The sequence below is a fragment of the Pan troglodytes genome, chromosome 13 (genome assembly GCF_028858775.2).
Source record: "Pan troglodytes isolate AG18354 chromosome 13, NHGRI_mPanTro3-v2.0_pri, whole genome shotgun sequence".
Classification (NCBI taxonomy): domain Eukaryota; kingdom Metazoa; phylum Chordata; class Mammalia; order Primates; family Hominidae; genus Pan; species Pan troglodytes.
In genome coordinates, this window is record NC_072411.2 from 69,739,907 (window position 1) to 69,762,534 (window position 22,628).

Here is a 22,628-nt window from a genome sequence, read left to right on the forward strand (position 1 = left end):
ATTTTCTAGTGTTTTAATCTTCAGTCGTTCTCATTTCAAAGTTCCAAGGCTCAGAGAACTAACTCACTCTGCATTAATAACTAACTTGGCCAGCCAACTAGTTAGATAATCGCTTCTTCTAAAGACCTGAATTTAATCACATATAAGATAATACGCATTGGCTCCTAGGATTAGAAAGAAAACAGACCTTTTGGGTGGGGGGGGCACTGTTTAGCCTACCACAGTCCATCTTCTGATTCCCAAAGATTCATGTTCATTCCACGTGCAAAACCCATTCACCACATTCCAGCATACCCCAAAATCTCAACCCATTACTGCATCAATTTAAAATTCATCCAAATCTCATCTAAATATCAGCACCTAAGAAGTCCAAGATGATTTAGAATTGTCATCAAAATCATTGAAAATAAGGTATATTTGAGAGGCTGGGTACATTCCATCCTACGGCAGAATTCCTCTCCTTGTTTTTTCTCATAACAGGCTCTTTATCAAGACATCTTTCTTACATTCGGGGTTGATATTAAACTTGTGAGGCAAATCAAAGAACTTCCAAGGCCTCACAGGAATTTTTTATTTGGCTAGATTCAGTTTCGTTTTCTGCTTAATTGTATTACAAATGGATGAAAGTTAAACAGCTTGTCTTGAAAGTCAGCTAGAAGCTTTTGATACATTGGTGTCTGAATGAGAGTCCTTCATGTTGTCTGAATCAGTCACACTAGCTTCTTCTGGTTTTGAACCTTCTGCAATCTAGTCCTGGAGATTTGGCTATTTCTAGTACCTTTAATCGCAGTGTCTGCCATGTGACAAACACAATCTTCTGTATACACAATATTTTTCGTGTCAAAGCTGCACCAGGCCGGGTATGGTGGCTCATGCCTATAATCTCAACACTTTGGGAGGCCAAGGGGGAGCGGATCACCTGAGGTCAGGAGTTTGAGACCAGCCTGGCCAACATGGCGAAACCCAGTCTCTACTAAAAATACAAAAATTAGCCAGGCATGGTGGCACCACCTGTAATTTCAGCTACTCGGGAGGCTGAGGCAGGAGAATCATTTGAATCTGGGAGGTGAAGATTGCAGTGAGGTGAGATCACGCCACTGCACTCCAGCCTGGGTGACAGCGTGAGACTCCATCAAAATAAATAAATAAGTAAAGCTGCACCAAAATGTATTTTAAGACAGATTGACAAATAAAATGACAATTAGAGGTACAAACAAGTGAAAATTAAATATATATGGCTATACCATTACAAATAACTGAGGTGAGACACAGATAAACAGAAACTTTTCTTTTATAGCTACATTTGCTCATGCAGGCAACCTTTTATGTCACGACTTTCTGATCTGCTTAGTAACTGTTGACTTGTTTGGGGGTTTGTTGTGAAATATTTCCCAGTTTCATGAATGTTAAAAAGCAAACCTTATGTATTGTAGACTTAAGATTATGTGGTATTTCCATATCATTAAATATCCTTTCATAGAGTCATTTTTAATGATTGCATATTGTTTAATTGTATACAGACAACCACTTTTTATTGAATATTTAGGTTTTTTTCAAAATTTCTCTAATTGGGGCTTGCAGTGTATACCTTTGTACTGAAATGGAGTTCAGATGTTTTAACATTTATTCCAGAAAGTATCTTACTGTGAATTAAGAAGATACCCTGGATTAATACACAAATGGAAATGCTTTTTTTATCTCAGATTCTGACATGTTTTCTTCTTAGCCCTTATTTTAATGTATTGGTTGAATAAATTGACTGTCTATCCCATTAAGTCATGATCACCTTACATATATACTTGTTTGTTATATGTGTTTCAGTACACTGGAAAGAAAGACTTGAGGAAGAAGGCTCAGCCCTGGTGAACTGTGAGGGAGGGAGTGGGGATGATGGGGAAAGTCCTGGACCATGAGTGAGTATCAGGGAAAGGCAGTCTTGCTCACTCACAGGGACACCTAAAAATCATTAAGGGGTAACTTGTTGAATGGGCAGGTGAGGACAGGTGCTAACAAGAATGATGGAGGATGGTGGAAGACAAACATTGTCTGCTTCTTAATTTACCCTAGGGATTCACCTGAATGGCACACTCATTACTATGCTTCCCCTGCCAAAGGGCAAGTACAAATAGTTAACACTAGGACGATGTCAAGGAATTAGAGAAGAGCTGTGGGGAAATGGAGGAGCACGTAGGTCCCTGAAACACCAGCTCAGAGACTGAGTGTTCATAATTATGGAAAGGCGATAATAGCCTGGAATTATGTATAATGTCACACCTCACCAGGGCCTGCAGTGGGAACTTCTGCTGTGAGTAAAACTTGTCAATTCTGTGTATTTCTTCCTCTCTCTATTATGTAAGATTTTTATTTAAATCTTTAATGAAGTCTGGTTTCATTCTTCAACGTGTTTCCCTACCAAATTTTAATGATACATTTCTATCAATCATCACATCCATCCATCCTTTCTAGTGCATTCCCAACAGTCTCCTGTTTCCTACCCACTGTCTGTATGCTTAGACTCAAAATAGATTCAAGCAGAACCAAAAGTCATGTGAAGAAGTGAAGTGGCCAAAATCCCTTTGATAAAAGCATGAAAAGAGCTAAGGGGCATCCTGTTGACCTGCCAAGCTGCAGGTGGTGGCCAAGCCCACCGCAGGTCTTCCTCCTCCAATTAGACCCATTTCTCCTTCATAGGGGGAATTCCAGGGGGTGTGAGTTTGTGTGTGTAGTATGTGAGCCATCTTGGCTTATAGCTGACCTGCAGTGCCCAGAAGGGTGCACCACAAGCATTGTTCCAGCTCCAAAAGAAAGAAAGGAGTCCATTGTCTCTTTATGACAGCCAAAAATAGAACTGCCCTTTTAAATACCGCACAACATTGTAAATGGTCCAATCTATTTTCTGGCTTACTATATCCACCGGGGCGCTCATCCACAATGTTCCTCTCTAGGCTTCTCTCAATCTGTTTGAGTCCTTTCCACACATACAGCAAGCTACATTTTTTTTCAAGGTTGAATTGCATTTCATTTTTTTGTTTGTTTTAAACTAAATTTAGCATAGTGTGTCTCAATTCTTAATGGTGTCTGCAACAACTCCCAAATTAGAAAGCTCTTCAAACTTCACTAGCAAAGTGTTGTTTTCTTGCTTTTTTCAAACCTTCTCACGGTGCTAACATAATAACTAATATTTGTCTAGTACTTTACAGTTTACAAAATACTTTCAAACCCATTATCTCCTGAGAGGTAGTACTATTATATTATCAGGAACTCTCTTTACCAAGGCAGAGACAGACTCAAAGATATTAATTGGTTTGTCAAAAGCTACACAGCTACTAACAAAGTTGAGACTGAAACTGGTTTTCTGGCTCCAGACCCCATGTCCTTTATACCACTCAGAGCTGGCGCCCTTCTTTACTAATTCCTGTCTATGTATTTCCACACAAGCAGTTGCCAATGGCAAATATTATTATTATTTAGCAGGAAACTGAATAAAATTCAATAACTTGAATAAATGTCTAGAAAGATGCTCTGACCATAGATTTTGGTCAGAAATATTGTCTTATGTCTCTGCCAACATGAAAACAAGACACAAAATCAGTGGCAGGTACTTTTAAAGATATTTATAATTGTCATTTATTGAGTACTTACAATGTGCCATACTCCATACGAATTTCCTTCCAAATACTATCTCAGTTAATTCAAAGAATAAACCTATGAAGAAAGTACTAGTATCCTCCTCAGTTTGTAGATGAGGAAACTGAGTTGTAAGAGATCATGTAAGCCCCTCAAACTAGTAAGTGGTGCAGTAGGGACTTGAACCCAGGAAACATGGCTCCAGCGAGCATACTCCTAACCACTAAACCATAAGGATTTAGAGTTCTGGTTCTGTAACCAGCCTTAAGGTAAAATTTCAGCTGCACACTGACTAGCTGAAATTTGGGCAAATATTTAATCTCTCTGGAGATCAATTTTTCATCTGTGAAATGATTAAATAAGTGAAAAAAAATTGGCACCTAGCTAGTCATCAGTAAATGTTAGCTTGTATTCTACTGATGCTACACATTCTTCATTTATTTCTTTATTCCTCAACTAGGTATTGAGCCCTTCCTTGCTGTGTGTGCCAGACGATATTTCTCTGCACACTTAGTTTTAAAAGATTTCATATTTTGTGTACCCCCAGGATCATCAGCGCCCAAGGCTAACCAGGCACTTTTCCTTCTTTCCTGTGTTTGAACACCATATGGAATCAGGATTAGTCACTTTGAGCCTTGTGTGAGTTGCTGTTGTTTCAAATGAGTTTGCAACTGCAGCATCTTTTGTTTTGTGACAGTACTACCAGTCTATCTTTTCCCAATATCTTTTTCTTCAAAATGCTGGAATTCATTTGATTATTTTCTAGGGCTATTTGAGCACACCCTCTGTGTGAATGAAGGAAACCAGGTTTTACTGCAGGCATCTCCCATTTACATGGCATAATTTAAAATTAAAGGCTTCCATTGCAAGGCAGCCTCTGTTTCGTGTTCCACCGTCTTTTCTGCTGATAGGTTGGATCATGGACTGTCCTCTCAAAGTCAGAACAGTGGTGCTTGATGGCTCTGTACACTTAAGGAGATTTGTTTCCAGACCCCCCTTTCCCCAACTATTAATTGTCTTTTCCAAGATACTGTTTTTCCCATTCCTCAACCCTTAGAACTTATTCTACAGACTTTCACTTTGCTTTTGACTTATGACGATTTGGTGAAACACTTTTGTTAAGCCAGGCTGTACTCACTTGGAAGGGCAGTTTTTTATACACAGTATTACAACCTACATAATACATTTCTATGTGAATATGGCCAAGAACAAGTACTCTAAGCTCAATGTCAAACCTGATGCCATTGTGATAAAACAAATACACAATGCCTTTAATTGCAACAGACGTTTTATGATCTCAATATTTCTGTAAACTCAGTCCACGCAGCCAGTGTAGCCAAAATTAGAATACATTAAGAGGCATAAAATTGTAAATTGGACATGTGGATAAGCTTTATTGATATTGTAAAATATTATGGTAAGACTTTCTGTCGAGTCTCCTCATTTTTGGCACCACATTAAAAAACAGAGTTGTGAGTAGTACTGACGTAATTAGAAGTTGAACCTGTTTGGATTCACAGTGGTCACTCCAGACAATTACATTTTTAAACCTTCAGCAGATGGCCAGAATTAAGTCCTGGTGAGCCTTTTCCACAGGCCTGGAGCCAACATGCAGTGGATATGCCACTGGCACAGATTTAACTTCACCTGGAAATAAGCTAGTGGGACGGAAACTGCTGCAGAACAACTGCTTCCATTGTGAGTTCCCACTCTCAGCATGGAACCAAAACAATGGCTGATTGCAAGGGAAACCAATAATTGAATAAGGTGGGGGAGGGAGTAGAAAAGGGAAGTAAATGTTTCCTCTGAACTGGTTATTTGTGTAAGCAAAGTAAAATGTTCTTTAATGAAAGGTATTTCTCTTATACATGTAGTAGTGGTATTCTGGTAACATAACAGTAATCTATCAGGACCCTACATTGAAGATAATTAAATGGAAGGAAAAAGAAGAGCAAAGAATATTCTTTTGATGACTTAGGAAGATTATGCTTTGTTAACAGCCAGCACTTTGAGTGTTTACAGTATGTCAGGGATGGTGCAAACTCTTTAGATATGTTGCCTTGTTAATCTCCACAATATCCTATGAGACAGGTACTGTTTTTATTTCCATTTTACGCTGAAAGAAATAAGGCAAAAGGTTACACAGCTGGTAAGTGGCAGCTGGACTGAAAAGCATCTACTAAATCTAACCATCGGGGGTTTATCTGTGACCCCTGTGAGGGCAGTTTTAGGAGCATTGTTTGTTGGGAGTGGGAGGAGAATCTGATCTTCTTACTAGCAGGATGTCTAGAGGCAGGGACATGAGGGGAACTTATGGATACCTTAACATTCTCTGACATGGATGGCACCCTGGATAACTTCTCATCGGGCTGTTTAGTTCCAGTGCACTCTTAACCATTATGATACCTACCTTGTGATGCCTTATTTGTTTAAATCAAGCTTGTTCAACCCATGGCCCGCAGGCCTCAGGCAGGTCAGGACAGGTTTGAATGCGGCCCAACACAAATTCTTAATCTTTCTTAAAACATTGTGAGTTTTACTGAGATTTTTTTTTTTTTTAGCTCATCAGCTGTCTTTAGTGTATTTTATGTGTGGCCCAAGACAATTCTTCTTCTTCCAGGGTGGCCCAGGGAAGCCAAAAGATTGGACAGCCCTGAATAGTTTCTCACTTTCTAAAACAAGTGTCTCAATTTCTAAAACAAATTGCCTACAATTTGATCGCCTCAACAATCCTGTAAAACACATAGCTCTATTTTACAGAGCTAGCAGCAGAGGCACAGAGAGGCTCCGAATGACTTGCCAAGAATGGAAGGCTAGTTGCTGATGAAGTCAGTATGAGATCTCCGTAACAGTGTTCTACTATTAAACGACCCATGGAACTTAACATTCTTCAAAGCCATTTGCCTTTGGCTCAGGTTTCCACAGATGAGGCTAACAGGAATGCTTCACTGTGTCTCTGATGGTCTTAAGGAGATGTTGTGTGGCAACTGACAGGATCCATGACACACTGTCCTCCTCCAATAACATGGTGATGTTATGACCAAATTCACTCGAAAGTACCAAGCACGTTGCCATTTCCTGGTTTAATCTAACTGCGGCTATTCAGCTTTCAAGGCCAGGAAAGTAAGAAGCAGACAGTTTAAGTTCAAGGTCATAGAGTGAGTCAGAGAGGAGATCCCAGGCTGCTCAGTTCCAAAACAACATGTCACTTTCCCTGTGCACAGGCAGGACATGGAATTAACGGGTTTATTGACATCCAAGAGTCATATTTACAGGTCTATAAAAAATATTGGTTGCTATAAAAATTCAGTAACATAAGTCCAGGGAATGTTCTGCAGAAGAAACTCCCTATGATACTTTCAGAGTGAATCAGTGAGGAAGTAAATGTATGTTGGTCTAGTCACTATTCACCCAAGCCAGGATGTACAGGGGAAAAAAAAAAAGTAGAAGTAGTCTTTGATCTCATTTCCCCCCAGTTGACAAGTTTGTTTGCTTGTGGCTGCCACTGTAACACCAAGTTAAATCAATTTCCAGGCCACTTTTGCTGTAAGGCAATAGCAACTTTTCAGTTTCTGTGGACGTGGTCTGAGTGTGTAGGAACACAGAGATTACTCAGAGAGCCAAAAATGAATGACAAGAATGAGACCCCTGTGCACCATGTGAGTCCTTGGCCGTGAAATCAATGCCATGATCCATTTGCTCCTGAGGACACCAAAAGATGTGCAGGTAGTCCCAACAGCCTTGGCAGTCACTTTTTTAAAGTTCTCAAATACGGATTTCAGAGGACAGAGAATAAATTATGAAAGTTTCTCTTGTAAAATTTCCTTCTAACAATCTGATTCCCCAAGTATCGTTCCTGGACTGCTTTTCTATTAAGTTGATAATGTAAAGGGGAGACTGAGAGACATGTTCCAAGTATGTTGACTTCTGTTCATCATATTTTCTCTGCATCTTTTATCTTCCAATTTTTCTCTTTTATATCTTTTTCCATCCATCTTTCTTTGCTTGATTTCTAACTGTTTTCAAATACCTTATTCATAAGTCCCATTTTTCTGCCCCCTCCTCATTTTAAATATGTTCAGTCTTTTATTTCTCTTCCCTTTCTGCTTATGCTGCCATCATTTTCTCACTCTCTGTTCAAGTAACTGGATTTGCGCATGGTTTTATATTTTAAACAATCACTCCAACAATATTCCAGCTGTCTCTGGGGGAAAAGGAATACAATCGTAAATATAAATCAGCTGGAGCCAAGTGAAAGCAGGCTTAAGCGAAGCATTAAATCCCCCCTTCCAATTTCCAAAACCACACAGAGAAATAGCTTAGGTCAGCTACAGTGAATGTGGCAAAGGTGAAAAATGATAGTGCAAAGAGCCCCTGGTTATATCAAATTCTGCTTTTTTATTACTTTGGACTTGCCAGTAAATTCTGGGGGCCATTCTTTTTTTAATATATTTCCTAGATCTCTACTAACTCCAGCATTTGGCAGATGAAATTTCACTAGACTGTTTAGAGACCTCCTGCTTCTACAGCAGCTAAACATCTCAATGCGCCAACCACAGAGGGAGAGCAATGAGTGTGAGAATTCCAATCTATTTCTCCCTGTGCTTTGCTGTCTTAGCAGGAACTGCTTATGTTTGATAATGTGTAGAATAATATTTGAGAAGCATCTTCACTGGCTCAAAGCTAGTTGCCTAAAAATAGGGAAACAAATGTATCTCTTCTGCATATATTCCTACAGATATAGATATATATAGATATAGATTTGTATCAGTAAAGAATACAAGAGGGGTGGAGGACAGCAAGGAAACGAAATAATGCATAATGATTCATTGAACCTCTACTCTGTCCCAAGTGCCCTAGATACATTATCTCATTTAATCTCACAATTATCCAGTGAAGAATACATTAAAATAAACATTTTTAAAAGATAGAAAAATAGAGGAGCAAGGTGATTGAGTAACTTGCCAGTGGTCACCTAGTAAGTGGTAGAGTTATCTATGAATGAATCCACATGATGAAGAAGGAGAAGGAAGAGGAAGAGAAGGATGAGGAGGAGGAAGAATGTTTATCAAGCCAGACCCTATACTAGCATTTCATATAAATTATCACATTTACAGAAATTCTCTGAAGCAAACAATATTGATACCTCTATTTTATTGATGAAAGACCAAAGCGTAGCATAGGTAAAATAATTTGTCCAAGTCACAGAGCTAGTGGGTAGAAATTTCAGGATCTGAACCACAGTGAACCACTTCAGATTCCACAGCATCAATCCCAAATCCATGTTTTTTCACTATATAACCATGTCTCTTGAGATATTCAAAATGGAAATCCAACATCAAAATTATATTTTAGTGCCACATTTAAGAAAAATGATATGTCTGTAATGATATTATAATAGAAATCCTATTTCATTCAAAAATAGCATTTCAGTGTAGCCCAAATACTGAAAGGCTATGTCAAAAGATAATTCAGCATGTCTGGGAAGTATTCATCAACTTCTTTTCATCACTATAGAACATGTAGGACTCCTTCAGAATGCCTTAGGGGTTCAAGGCAGTGGTGGATGGGGGAGAAGAGAGCAGTCTTTAAATGGCAAGCTCAGCATATCCAGTAACTCTGTCCTTCATGCAGAATTAGATTGCTATTGAACTGTACTAATACATTCAAAAGGTTGCAAAAATTCAGCTAGAATAGATTTCAGATGTTAGGACTCCCAGTAGAATTAAACCAATGAGGCTGGGTGCAGTGGCTCACGCCTGGACTCCCAGCACTTTGGGAGGCTGAGGCGGGTAGATCACTTGAGGTCAGGAGTTTGAGACCAACCTGGCCAACATGGCGAAACCCTGTTTCTACTAAAAAAAAGAAAGAAAAATATGTATATATATGTACACATGAAAAATTAGCCGGGTGTGGTGGTGCATGCCTGTAATTCCAGCTACTCGGGAGGCTGAGGCATGAGAATCACTTGAACCTGGGAGGCAGAGGTTGCAGTGAGCCCAATTTGCCACTGCATTCCAGCCAGGGTGATGGAGTGAGACTCTGTCCCCCCCAACCCCCCCAAAAAAAGAATTAAACCAATGAATTCATTCTGATAAATCCCTTTTACAGCATTAAAGCAATTAATGATGTCAGTATTTCCTTTGTTAAAAGTAGGCTTTCAAGCAATGCAGATTTTAAAATCTATTTTTTTCCAATAATTACCTTTCCGTTTAATTGTTTAGATCTCCTTGTCTTTCACAATAATAATTTTGAGGAGGTGAAAAGAGTATGGCCTTACAGGAGCTTACATTCATTGAATATTCGCCAGGCATCATGCTAAGTACTTTGCTTGCAGTTAAGTTTTGTGAAGTGGGTACTTTTTAATCTCTATTAACTGGATGAGGAAACTGGTTTAATGACATTAGTTAATTTTCCTTTATCACATAACTAAAAAGAGCTTGACTTCAAATCCAGGTGTTTCTGACTACAAAGCCTGAGCTCTTAATCAGCATTCATTGAAGTCATAGCTGATCAAATAATTATATTCAAAAGCTGTGATTTAACACATCATTTCCAGCATGGAAGGGCTGTGTATTGTTTTCAGTTCTGGATCTTGCTGTCTAAAAGTAGTACAGATAAATTGAAGTGTGCTCAGAAAAGAGCAACTTAAAGGGTGAAGGGCCCACAACCACTTCAGTTGAAGAGGAGTCTTAGGGGCCAGCAACATTTTGCTTGAAGAAGAGAAAAATCAATATGGTCCTGTCTTCAGACATTTGGAGAACTGCCCTGAAGGAGGTGAAATGAGCCTGTCAATGGAGGGAACTGTAAGAGACCATCTCCAAGGTTCTTTGGCAATCTGTGATTCTCTGTTGTATTTCCTCATGAATCCAAGGAGTAGAGTCAGTGGAAGCTACATGTTAGCTGAGCATGAGAAAGAATTTTCTGCTAGAGTAAGCTGATGATGGCAGTTGTGCCTCAGACTTAACCCATCAGTGGAGTTTCTAGCATAGGCCAGAAAAACACTTGGTGGGAATTTTGGGAAGGAAATTTAAATATAGAATGATTGATTAAACTAGATGCCTTTCCCCAACCTGAGAGCCGTAAACTGACAAATAAATGCTCCATGATGACAAACGCCAAGACTATCTGCTGAAGTTCCTCAGAGCCTGAGATTTATGTTTCTTTTGCTCTTCCAGAGAAGGCTCTCATTGAAAGGGAAGATTAGAGAGAAGAACTTACAATGACAGTAGTGCAAGCTCTCAGATCTTACACTAGAGTTCTAAAATGGCAGACAAGGTTGTAAGAAAATCCATGCAAGAACTAATGAGATAACTCCTAAGAAAATGTTTCGAGAAGCACAAAACACCATTGAAATTATAGGGAATAAAAGTAATATTAGCAAGTTAGGGAGGCAAAAGTCCCCATTGAAATTATAGGGAATAAAAGTAATATTAGCAAGTTAGGGAGGCAACAGTCCCCATTGATAGGGAATCTTTCTTGGTTAAATGTCATTGTGCATCTATATATGGAGTGGGCCAAGGAGTGGAAAATTCAAATTAAATGAAAGATCAAAATCGTGTTTAAAGTGCAGTAAAATCAGTCAGTATTGGACAGAATGGCAGTGACAGGACCCACTCAGAAAATACCGTGAAGGTGGAATCAGTTTCATCTTTATCAAATGATATTTTTTCTAAAGACAAGCACAAACAGTTGTTAGAAGTCACCACAATGGAGTTCTTATGTTTTTTCCTCTTTCAATCTCAAATACTACTAGTATCTTCTGTGTGAAACATGAATATGGATACACAAACAAACAAAAAAATACCGTAAGATCCGTGTCAGAGAGACAGGGTTACAATTCAAAACTGAAAAGAGAGATTTCAGATTTCAAGTAATGCCTCAAGATTCTTAGCCTTTTAGAATAACTAGAAGTTTCAGAGAAAAGTCAAACTCTCCCTTCTGATGTTCATGTTCTTTGTATACTTTCTTTTGTGGGACCAACTCTTACTACATTTGAAACCAAAAAATAGTTGCACGTTGAACTTCATGTATCCTGGATATATTCCATTTTCTGACATACATTATCTTTCCAGGTTTCCCTTGACGGCACTTAGATTGAAATGTACAGCTATTAAGACAGTATTATAAACAGTCATTCGTTTATGATTGGACATGAAATATTCTGTCTCCCTATGCTACACCTACCCTACATTTCAGTTTTATGGTGGTCAATTCCAGTACATATTCCATTCCCTCTGCCCCTCTGCTCTAGATTGGATTGATATTCTTTCAGCTGCCTTAGCTATAAGAATTGGAATTGTGTAATGAAAAATAAATTGGCTATCATTCTAAGGTGCACCCTGTTGAATGGGGAGATTTTTAAATTAAATTGTTGTTTCTAACTTTTTTCCAAACACCTGTAATTTCTGAATTTAAGACTCACATGTAGCTCTGCTCTAACTTTCAGGATAGCTTGGTGAAGTGATGAAAAGTTTAAATAATCCCTCAGATGAAAGCCCAGAAACCTATTCATAAGACGTAACAGCTTCCTTGGTCCAAGGAAAGAAAGCAGAGGGGAGGATGGATGGAAATGGGAATTAGGAAATATTTGTTCATAGTGCCAAGGTCAAAGATTCTTCCTGAAGACTGCTGTTGGAAGGACCATGGTCCAAGTGGTTTTATTTCTCATATTTAGAAAAGCATGAGAAAGTGACTTGTGCTGCCTTCAATTACATATTTTTGGGTATTTAGCATTAGCATTTTTCTTTCTTCTTTCTGATTCTAGCCTATTTTATTTTCTCCATAGTGCTTTTCTCTACCTAACATATTATGTATTTATGTGTTTATCAGCTTTCATATCACTGGACTGTAAGTTCCCCATCATTCCAAAGATTAACCCATAGAAGTTCAATAAATATTTGTGAAATTAAGGAATGAATGAATGAATAGTGATACAACCTTTTAAAATATAATCCACATTTCTTTAAAAGCAATTCTAGGCCAGGCACAGGGACTCACAGCTGTAATCCCAACACTTTCGGAGGCCAATGCAGAAGGATTGCTTGAGCCCAGGAGTTTGAGACCACTCTGGGCAACACAGTAAGAAGTTGTCTCTACAAAAAAAAAAAAAAAATCTAGGCGTGGTGGTGCATGCCTGTAGACTCAGCTATTTGGGAGGCTGAGGTGGGATGATCACTTGAGCCCAGGAGTCCAAGGCTGCAGTGAGCCATGATTGCACTGCCACACTCCAGCCTGGGCAACAGAGTGAGACTCTGTCTCTAAATAAATAAATAAATAAATAAATAAATAAATAAATAAATAGAAAAGAAATTCTACTAGAGAAGCTTATAAAGCAAAATGTTTGGTGCTGCTCAGATTAGGATAAATGGAACACATTTAATAGGTTCTCTGAGGGGTCTACTTTTTTACAACAGTGAAGGTAGATGGTACCTACCATCTCTAATTTCATGCCAGAAAATGAAGCATATATTTTAATTTGTAAATACAGAATTTTCAGAGTTCTTTGGCCTATTTCTCTCCAGGAATGTTGGTACATGCTGTTCCTGAACATCAGTGAAACCACCTTTAATGAGATGTCTTTGGCCCAGCTGGCATTCCTGACTTGGATCCAAAATGATATTGAAGAAAGTCTTTTGTGGACTTTATTTTAATCAAATAAATGTGGCAAATAAAACAATATTGTTATAGGATGATAATAAATAACTATATTATTTTGCAGATACTTGGCAAATGCATTATAGGAATGGCCCACATAGTAAATTATAATAAAAAGAGTATAAAATAGAAATATATTTCCTGGCCACCCCTCTAAATGGTAGTAAGAAGCAGATGAAATTTATCTTTGTGCAAATACTCTGAAAAGTAAAATATTACTAATTTAAATAAGTAATAAAAAATTTCTAGGAATAGTTCATATACATTGGGTCATATTTAGATTTTGTTCAATATATCATCATAAGCTCTATCCTAAGTCAAAACTTGCCTTCAGACCCCACTATACAACCAACCACACTTTAGTCTTTTGGCAGGCACTGTGGTAACTTCTCAATTTCTGGGCCCACTTCAGCTGGTAAATAAGCCAGTTCCTTTCCATCTCTGGGAGGAGCTCCCTCCTTCCCTGGCACTAGGTGTCATTGATTCAGGGGTAAGCACAGGACTCAAGCCAAGACAATGAGAATAGAGAACAGAAATTGGAAAAGTAGCTTCCTTGCTCTTCTGAGAATGCTTCTGGAATCACTTTTCTTTGTCTCTCTCTGTCATGGACAAGGACTTCTGTAGCCTCTGGTGTTGTTGGCAGCCAGTTTGTATCTATATAGGCCAGATGACACCCCAGAATGTAGGATGGTGAGGCAAAAAAAAGTGGGCATTTGATGACTTTGTTAGTCATTGAACCAAGACTCTCATGAGTCAGTATATCCACTTTATTGTAAATATCAATGTAAATTGGGTGTTTGGTTACTTACCACCGAGCACATTCTAACAAATGAAATTCCTTTCTTCAACAAACATCTACTAAGTGCTAAACTTTGGTATACAAAGATAGTTAAAACATCTTCCATGCCCTCAGAGAAGTTACAGTCTGGTAGGAAAAGCCAACAAGAAAATACCAAGGTTGGGTGGATATAGCCAGAGTGGTCCATCACAGGTGTAGGAGATAAGGGGGTGCATTGTTTCCAAATTATTTAGAATATGATAATAATAGAGATTTGAAATTTGCATACTTTTTATTATCACCATGCATGCCAATTCTAAACAATGCCAGTGATAAAAATACTCCTCCCTGCCAGGGTGGACCATGCCACTCCCTTCAGGTCCCCAGCCCTTGTAACCACAATGGTTGTTAAATAACTATCTATAAATCACACTAAACATCTTTGACCTTGAAGTTCACCTTTAGGGAGAAATAAACTCCCTAAAGTATGCTGTTCTTTGATCATACTGGGAACCAAAATCTTGACTACAATAATGGAGTTGAGCTATCTAGATTTTATAATGTTGGCAACAGAGAGTATATAATTCAGTGCTATGTGAAGGCAACTTCATAACTTACTGAGAGTATATGAAGATACATAAGAGAATAAGGAATATAATATACCACAAGGTATTAATACTGTAAAGTGGGAGTTGATATGAACTTTCAATTTGCCCTTACTGAGAAACTGATGACACCTCTCAGTCAGGTGTGCATAACAGACTCTAACGACTCCAAATGACTCTAGAAGTTTCTACTAAAGTAATTTAATTTACTGATGCTCTTCTGTGCATCTACCTTTCCAGGTGTAATTGAGGAGTCCTTACCGGAAGGTCACTTTACTATATCAGTGTTTTTCACTCTCAGTTTTTGATGAAATACTTGCTTTAAGATTGCTTTAAGTGTAGTCTTTATCCATTGTAGTATGAGAGACAGTTGCTTCACCATTATTGTTTGCTTGGCTGTTTCCTGCCTGATGGATGCAGAGTACACTGCAGTGTAGGGACAGGTAATGTGTAGTGGGAGTTCTGAAGCTGGTGAAGTCAGTCCTCACTGGGCAAAAGAGCATATGTGGTTCCTGAGAGATGAGAAATATTTGTGTAGAAAATCTTTAAGAAAGGGAAGGCATTGAAAGCTTAGGAAATAGTTTAAGAAAAAAACACAAGAGCATAAAAAATGTGTATTCAGTAAAGACAGTGAAAAAGCAGCAAGTCCAAAATATGAGTGTGTAGCGGCATATGGTGGGGTAAAGAAATCTGTTCTATCACAGCAGAAAGATGACTACGTAGCAGAAAGAAGATGCATCTAGAACTTCATGCTAACCACTTAGGACCTTATTTGTTAAATAATAAGAACCCATTTTTTTTAAGTATGAGCACAGAAATGATGTAATTCTGTTTTTCAGATTTTTATTATATAGTATTTGAACATTCAGAAATCTATTTCAAATATGTCATGAATAATATGATTAGTATCCACGAAATTGTTGCCCAACTTAAAGAACTAAAATAATTCTAATACCATTGTGCCTTTCTTCTGCTTCTCCTCTAACCTGCTCTTTACTTCCTGCTCAAAGTAACCTACTATAATGAATTTTGTTTTATCATTTATTTGCTATTTATAAACAAAAAAGTGTGTCACATATATATCATAAACAATATGCATATTGCTTGGTTTTCCTTGGTTTTACACTTCATAAAAACCATATCACATATAGCCTTCATGATGTACTTTTTCTATGAATATTATTTTTAAGGAGCATCCATATATAATTGTTATTGTAGCTATAGTTCACTCATTTTTTCAATGTATAACATGCCAATATGAATATATCACATTTATTTACCCAAACTCCTACTAATAGATTTTTTCCTTTTTTGTTATAACAAGCAATATATCCTGGCATGCATGAACAGAAGTTTCTCGAGTATGTACCTAGGAGAAGAATTGCTGGGAGTTAAGTTTATAAAGGTTCTGTTTTACAAAATAGTAACCAATTTTTTTCTAAAGAGGTTAAACCAATTTAAACCCCCATCAGCATTGAGCCTCAAGAACAGCAGTATTTTGTATAGTCAGACTTCTTGTCTTTTTGCTAAATAAGAAAACAATAGAATATTTATCATTGTAGTATTAATTTCTATATCTCCAATTACTAATGAAATTTTAAAAATATATTTGTGTGCTATTATTTCTTTTCTTGTAAGATATGTCTGTTTTTATCTTTTGCCCATTTTTCCATTGAAATGTTTTTGTAGTTATAGAACTATTTCACTTTTCTATATTTTAAATCAGTTTTGGTAATAATATGTTTCTCTTTATTTTGTCTAAATCTCTGATATATTGGTAGTTTATGTTCTCATTTATATCCCAAGTATTTTCTATTTGTGTCTTCTCTCTTTTTCTGTTAATCAATCTGGGCACCATTTTATCTATTTAAACAGTTTTTACAAAGAAACAACTTTGGCTGTGTTGACCATCTATTTTAATCTGTTTCTTATTCCAGTGGTTTTTTGAAAAACTCATCTTTATTACCTCTGTTATTCTGCTTTAGTAGGACTTCTTCTGTTTTTCTAACTTCTTAATTTGATGGCTTAGCTACAAACATTTAAGACTGCAAAATTTTATTGAGTATTATTTCAATATAACATTATTGTTCAGCTGAAATATTTTCAATTTCCACTAAAAAGGTTTTGATTTATGAGTTATTCAACACTATATGTGTGCCTAATTTCCAATTATGGGGGGATTTTTAAATTAATCCTTTAATTATTAACTTCTAATTTATTTGAATTGCAGTCAGAGAAAATGGCCTATGAGTACCAATGGCTTACTATGTGAATAATTTTTTAAATGCCTCATGTTTCTTGATAAGAATGCAATATCACTAGTTGTGTGCAGGAGTCAATAAATCAAGCTGGTTAATGGTATTGATCAAATCTTTCATATAGTCATCATTTTTATCTGCTTCATCTATTAATAATTGAAAGGGTTGTATTTGGAATCTTTCATTATAATAAGAGATTTCTATTTGTAGTGCTAGCAATTTTAAAATATATTTTCATGTTATTTTATTAGATTAATGTAAGTTTGCAACTATTATTATAGATCTCTCATGAATTAAACCTTTTTATTAGTTTGTAGTGTCCATTCCTATTCTCAAAGGCTTTTTGTCTTTAAGAATACTTTTTATTCCTCAGCTTTTCCTTGGTTAATACTTACCTGTTAAACCTTGTCTATCCTTTTATTTTTAATTTTCTGTTTTCTTATAGGCATATCTTTTTTTCTTTTTTTTTTCTGAGACAGAGTTACACTCTTGTTGCCCAGGCTGGAGTGCAGTGGCATGATCACGGCTCACTGCAACCTCCACCTCCCGAGTTCAAGCGATTCTCCTGCATCAGCCTCCCAAGTGGCTGGGATTACAGGCACTGACCACCACGCCCGGCTAATTTTGTATTTTTAGTAGAACAGGGTTTCTCCATGTTGGTGAGGCTGGTCTTGAACTCCTGACCTCGTGATCCGCCTGCCTCGGCCTCCCAAAGTGCTGGGATTACAGGCGTGAACCACCACACCCGGCCAGACATACCATTTATACACAGTAAATGTCTGATTTTGTTTTTATATTCAATCAAATAATCTCTGATTTTTTTATTGGCAATTTAAGATCATTTACATTTATTTTAATTGCTAATATACTTGGACTTATTTGTGTAATTTTGCTTTATAATTTCTCTGCCTCTTTTTTTTTCTCTTTTTGTCCCTTTACATTTTGAATTAGTGAAAACTATTTTTTGTCTTATTCCATTGTTTTCTATCAACTGGTGTGGAAGTTATCTTTATGAATTTGGTGGTTGCCCTAGAAGTTTTAATATGCATATTTAATAAAGTCTGATATTCCTCAATATATTAATTCTACTCTAAAACCATACAAAACCTTGAAACATGTAATGTAGATTGTTGCTCACCCCCTCTCCTAACATTTACATTATTCTCTATTTGTTTTAATTCCCTAAACTAGACACGATTATGATTATCTATGTAGACACTGTTTATTATGATTTATTTGTTTATTAAACAGTTTCTTCTCACTGTTGCTTCTTGCCTTTCATACTATTCTTTTGAGATCATTTTCCTTCTATGAAGTATATAACTTCAGTATTTCCATAGTGATTGCCTATTAGAAACTCCATTTTGTTGTTTGCTTATTTTTAATGTAAATGCCTCTATTTTATCCTCATTCTTAAAAGATGGCTTTGATATTTATGTTTAAAACTATTTTTTTCTCAGCAATTTGAAGATATTCTATTGGCTTATGATTCCCTTGTTGTTGAGAATCTTACTATCATATTTTCATCCTTTTTAGCTGTTCGGTTTTTTTCTCTCTGTTATGTTGAAAACCATCTATTTATCTTGGTGTTCTGCAGTTTTACTGGGTATGTGTAGCTGTAGAATTCTGAAAATTTATTCTACTGACGTATAGTGTGGTTCCATTATCTATCTGTGGATGCATGTTTTTCATCAGTTCTGGAAATTTTTTAATTAATTATTGAACTTAAATATCATATCTCCTCTGTTATCTCTAGTCTGTCTTACTGGCACTTGAATTGTATATTTATGATTAATATCCTCATATTATTCTTCATATCTCTTAACTCTCTCTAATAATTCTCATTTTCTTATGTCTACATTATGGTATCAGATCTAAGTCTTCACCTTTGTCTAATCTCCTGAGTCAGATGAATTGTTGTGGTTAGAAAAGGAGAAGTAAGGGATGATTTAGAAAGTGGTAAAGTCATTTCAAAGGTAAAGGAGACAAATTAAATTCCTCTATTAGATAACTTACATTAAAACTGTTATTATTATTGTTCTGTTGGTTGTGAAATATCTATAAAATTCATGCTGTGCAACTGATTTGTTCACTTAAAAGAAATTTAAGTGCCCTTCCAAGTATTATATGAGGACATTAATTTTTCTTTTTAAAAGACAAATAAAATGAGATCTTTATTAAGTTTCAAAGTTTAGTTAAGAGACTTGAAAGTTAATGCAGTAACATGCATTTGCAATCTTACTGCATTGATTTATTTGACATAGAATCATCTTCCAAGCCCTTTCAAGCCTTTTTTCTCACATCTATGATAGGGCATGCATGACCTAACCAAAGATCAGCATCATGTTGCGTGAGCATGTGATTTGTTGTTTTCTAAAAAAGTCATAAGTTCAACAAATACAGCTGAATTCTTTTGCTATTGAACAAATTTATTTTATTGACTTGCTTCAGAAATATGTGACAATGGAGCCGCTGTCCCACTCTTCTTAGCAATGACAAATTGGTCATACACTTCAATTAATAATATCTGGTAAATAGCCCTGAGGCACTTGTTTGTAAAAATTAGTATTCCATGTTATACACTAATTAAAAATACAGAGCTGCCATTATGAAGTATGTTTTTAAAGCTCAACATATTATGTGTAATAGCCCTTAAGTTTGCTATGTCTTTGCAGTCTGCCTTTCCCACAGATTCAATCTCTTTTTTCATTTTATAGAAAAATTGGGTTAGTACATATAATTTGATCTCACAGAGGTGTTGAAAATGCATGCATTCTATGTATCTAATAATATATTGTGATAACATTCAGATTAAAGAGATAATTCTTTTGTGCCCTATGTTGCTGCCCTTTTTCCCTCTCTTTCTGCTTTTCTTTCTTCCCCTTCCCCATATTGTACCTCCAACCCACTAAATTCCGATGATTTAAAGCATTGTGTCGACATTTTTCCCTTTTATAATGAGTTCAGCTTTTGCCACTGTCAGTGTGTGGGGCTTATATGTAAAATGACTTGATTATTCATGGTGATAAAGGGGGAGAGCATTGTGGGAAGGAGAGTCTCCAGTACTCTTAGAGCAGGCAGCCAAGATGTTGGGGTTGGAAGGCTGTCTGACCCTTGATGCCACCTTTGAAGACTTAAAATTCTACCAATTGCAATTTATTCTTTGGATTAGGGCATTGCCCCTTATCAAAATGCAAATCCTTCAAGGCCAGAAAATGCCTAAGCTGCTATCATTCATTAACATCATACAACTAATTCATGTATTGGAATCATTCCAGCAGAATTAGGCTGACAGCAATTTTTAAGAAAAATTAGACAGATACAGCTTGAAAGAGATTCAGAACTAGATGAGGTCACTAAACATCCAGAGAGCAGCAGAAGGCCATTGTAGACAGAGAAGAGGGAGAGGAAAAACAACTAGAGGTTAAAGAGGCTCAAGAGAAACTCATCTAATTCACAGTTTTGCCCAACCTTGGTCCTAAGTGTGATTTTATGTTTAAGTGAAGAAAGCAAACATCCACATGAATACCGTGTGAGTCTAGCCCAGGGAACATAGTTTCCTGCGGAATTTCATCTGGGATCACTATATACACAATAGTCATGGAGAATGGGAAGTACCTACAGAAATTAACTTGTAGATGATCAAAAGTATGAAGGCGTCAGAATGGGCTAGAGGTTGTTTATTGCATTTGCAAAATTTCAAAACAAATGTGTAATTCTGATCATGACTATTAAAACTGAGCAGAGCTGGTCAAAAGTCTCATTTCAGGCCAATGGTTAAGTATTTATTTCACCAAATTTTAATTATATATGTCTGCATATGCTCTCTTTTCCTCTTCTTACATTTAGTAAGCATTTCTAGTATCCATATTTGTACGAAGTTTACTGCCAGCATTCTGGGGAATACGAAGAATAAGAAATACAAAAAAGCTGTTTCCAAGTAGCTACTACAAAGCTGCAAGAAGAAAATAAAACAATAACTATAATGCAAGTTAGACTATGATATGAGCTCTCTGGGAAGCACAGATGTAGCACAATGAGATATGTGGGGAGTGTTAAACAATGCTCGATGCCACCATTATAAATAACTTATTCAGCCATTGCTATAAAGATTGGCAGTTGGGGGTGACAATTACTCTCATGCAGATCACCTAAGGCAAGCCATCAGTTATCCACCGAGATGAGCGATAACTTGCAAATCCTGGGATTCATCATTGATGAAAAGAATTTCTGTTCCCCATTTCACTAGAAGTTTCCACAGATTCATTAAATCTTCAAGGAAGAAAATGGAAATTAAAATATCTCTTGAAGCTTTTCCTGAGATTATTCTTTTCAGGTCAGGATCTCTCCTTGTCATGGTAAAGTAGGATTGGGGGTTGAGAGATCTCGCAGTCCTGTAGGGACTTTTGAGCTGAGGTATCAGAAGGCACCAAGTCAAAAGGAAGGTTCAAAGTGGGCAACTATGTGGAAGTGCATGACTCGGAATGTCAGGCAAAACTTAATGGACCACAGATTAGAAGAAGCCAGAGGCAGGTATTGAAGTCAAAGTATAATGCCTAACTGAAGAATTCTGTTAGTCACGTTGAACAATGAATTTTAGTGTTTGAGACTTGCTTTTAAGGAGTCTGTGGGAGAAAGGCCACAGACTAAGTAGATATTGCCAGACAAGCCAGTCTTCCTTGGACAAATCAGCATCTCTGTCCTTGTGTTCTCACACTGCTCAATAATAAGTGATGAGAATCATTCTCGCAGTCATTCATGCCACACACATTTATTAAGCAACTACTATGTTCCAGGCTCCATGCTGAGTGTGCACAGAGATTCAAGTAGAAGTAGTTGGTACTCCAGAATGTAGAGTCCAAAGACACCTATAAATAAAAAACAGACAAGCCAGGCATAGCTAAGATGCATGTATTTTTGTGAGGCTGGCCAAGGGTTGGCCTTAGAACTAGCTTCAACTTTTAAATAGTCATGACTAAGCATCCCACACATGTCATATGATTAATCATGAAAGTCCTTTGGTTCACAACCTTTTCATAGACAGATATTGTGTAACAAGTTAACCTTAAGGACACATGCCTTAAAGGACTATTGAGCAAAAAAAAAAAACTAAGCTCTTTCCAGGTAACACTCAGGGAACTTTTGCAGTGTCATATCCCTTCTCTGGTACCTATGTGTCCGATCTTCCTGCCCATCTGTTTCTTTCACTCAAAGTCCCAGAATCCTATGCCACGGGCAGGATTTTCACCTCTCAATATAGACCCATGTACCTTACCCCATGTTCCAACTGACTTCCTGAGAAATAGATCATTGTCCTTGTATTTCATAAGAGACAACAAACATTGATTTTGTTGTTAACATATGTGAGGCTTCGTTCATCCAATAGACTATATATTTTAATCACCAATAAGTATCCTAAAATTTCAGATGCTAATGCCCTGAGGGATCAACTTTTAATCAATTATTGACTACAGTTTGAGGGGTGCTATGTCCAGATTAAATGCAGTATGATTTATCCTATGGTAAGTAAATCCTCTCCACTTGGAGTCTTGAAGTTGTTTTAAATGCCTTAAACTAAGTTTCTCCAACAGCAGTTTCAAGATTGTGACATTTAATGCTAGTTTTATAGCAAAAAGAATTCTCTAGCAATGTGCTGAAAGACAACATGAGTTCATTCTGAGTCTTTGATTATGTTTAATAAGC

At 36.9% G+C, this 22,628-nt stretch overlaps 1 protein-coding gene across 5 annotated transcripts in view; it reads left to right on the forward strand.

Moving 5' to 3' along the window:
- B3GALT1 (beta-1,3-galactosyltransferase 1) overlaps positions 1 to 22,628 on the forward strand; it is a 496,697-nt gene that overhangs the window by 350,019 nt on the left and 124,050 nt on the right. Inside the window, exon 1 of one of the 5 annotated variants that reach the window (XM_009443479.5) lies at positions 13,014 to 22,447. The exons of the other annotated variants lie outside the window; for them this stretch is intronic. The gene's annotated coding sequence lies outside the window, so the exon portion shown is untranslated. Of the gene's footprint in view, positions 1 to 13,013; positions 22,448 to 22,628 lie in introns of those variants that run through there. 5 annotated transcript variants of the gene reach the window in all.